This window comes from Parasteatoda tepidariorum, chromosome 10 (genome assembly GCF_043381705.1).
Source record: "Parasteatoda tepidariorum isolate YZ-2023 chromosome 10, CAS_Ptep_4.0, whole genome shotgun sequence".
NCBI classification, from domain to species: domain Eukaryota; kingdom Metazoa; phylum Arthropoda; class Arachnida; order Araneae; family Theridiidae; genus Parasteatoda; species Parasteatoda tepidariorum.
The window spans coordinates 61,089,999-61,092,105 of record NC_092213.1 but is presented as its reverse complement, the minus strand read 5'-3'; the positions used below and the strand labels follow the sequence as shown (position 1 = coordinate 61,092,105).

The 2,107-nt window shown below is 22.1% G+C and overlaps 1 non-coding gene across 1 annotated transcript; it reads left to right on the top strand.

The window, feature by feature from the left end:
• The first annotated feature begins 691 nt into the window (after positions 1 to 691).
• On the top strand, positions 692 to 779 carry TRNAY-GUA (transfer RNA tyrosine (anticodon GUA)). Its single transcript is given in 2 exon segments — positions 692 to 728; positions 744 to 779. It is a non-coding gene; the product is annotated as a tRNA-Tyr (tRNA).
• The last annotated feature ends 1,328 nt before the right edge of the window (positions 780 to 2,107 follow it).

The following is a 2,107-nucleotide window of genomic DNA, read 5'->3' as shown; positions in this document are numbered from 1 at the left end:
TACATCTTAGAACATTCAGTTTTAAAAAATTTAGCTTAGTAATTTTTTAAAAACAATCCTTTCTAAAACGACTATTTTCTTTACCAAAAATTAATATAGTTTAAATGTATTTTCTTTTTAAAGAAATGTTTTTTATTACAAATTTATTAAAAGTAAGATCTGCAGTAAGCTTATTTATTGAAAATTTATTATTTATTTATCTGCTTATATTATTGAAAAATAAAGAATGTGAGTAAATTAAATACTCCCCTACACCCTAATCACGTTAGAACGCGAAATTAGTAATAGTTTTCAGTGATCTTGTTCTAAAATTCATATTCTTTTATTAAATTTATCACTGATATTTCTTTTAATTTACTCCAAAAAAAATTATGGTTTTTCGCTGAAATACATTAATTTCGTCGTCCCTATTAAATTCATTTCTAGATTTTGTTAAAGCTCAGAAATTTTTTAGTAATTCTCAATTTTTGTTATAATTTCCAATTGTTACATAATTTTTATTCATTATTATAAAATTTTAAATTATTGAATGATTTTTATTTATAATTTTTAAATAATATTTTGAATTATAATTTTTAATTTAAATAAGAAAATATAAAACAATTATGGTGAAAAAAATAATCAACATAATAAAATTTTTGACATAATTAAAGACTTTTTTTATTTATTAACTTAACACTCTCAAATGTATCCGTCGATAGCTCAGTTGGCAGAGCGGTGGACTGTAGTGGTATATCATAGTCATCCATAGGTCGCTGGTTCGACTCCGGCTCGACGGAGTTTTTTTTTGTTCTTTCTTTTTATTGGGAAGATAGAAAAAATAATATTTTTTAGTTTTTATTTAGTTCTCTTTTCGAAAGTAAAAATATATTATCAATTCTTTTTAATAAATATTACATTTTTCACAACATAAGTACTTTTTTCTTTACATTCTAAATATTTTTAAAGTATTTATTTGTTTTTAATTATATAATTATAAATTCATTAATCAGATTTTAAAAACTATATCGTAAAATATTTTCTCAAGTAAATGTTTTAAAGGAAAAATTTGTTTTTGTTTTTTATAAATATATCAGAGAATTTTGAAAATAATATCAACGTTTCATGAATTTTAGTATTATATGTATTTAACATTTGTTATAATTGTTAATCAAAATATGGTTTTCTAAATGGGGCCCAAATAATGAAACATTTTAAAATATTTATTTTGAAATTATAAAATTTAAAATGGTGAGTGTAAAAATGATTTTATATAACTTTTGTGGCGCCATCTTTTGACAGTTTAAATAAAGTAATAACATTATCGTAAAATTCCAAATAATCATATTATCGTGAAATCTTATAAATATTATCATGGAATCCTATAAATATTACTAAATAAGTAAAAAGGAAAGTGAAGAAATTAAAAAATATAATTTAGTTTTTTTTTATGTTTTATTAGTTCTCATTTTTATTTTCTTCACTAACTCATTACAATATTCTTTATTAAACAAGATTTTTTAAGTATGATGAGGAGGCAATTTTTTTCTCTCATTTATTCTTTAGGTGAAATTTTTAAAAAAAATTTTTCTTTTTAAAGAAATAGTATATTTTTATCACACTAAAAAATATTTTGTTATTATTGAACTAACTGCCTCTACTACAGAAATCGAGGCAGATATGTGCTAAAAAGCAAAAGTTTTGGAGAAAAGGTTCGTTTAGAGGAGCTCTACATAATTGCATTTCTATTATTGACACTAATAATGCGTAAATAATATTGGCAATATGTATTGGTTGAAATAAAAATAAAAAAACCTATGTACTAAAAAGCTAAGTTAATAGAGAAAAGGTATTTATTCGTTTTGAGGAACCGTAAAAATTACCATGTTATTATTTACAGCAAATAATTAATATTGATCGTATGTAATAATTGAAATAAAAAAATAACTATGTACTAAAAAGCAACATTAATGAGGGAAATTATTCGTTTAGTGGTTTATTCGTCTAGAGGGGAACCACAGAAAATCGCCTTACGTGGATGACATTTAATTGATTTTGGTAATACGCACTACTAAAATTACGTATTATGGTAACTGTAGCAGTTTTAATAAGAATTCTACAACAGTTT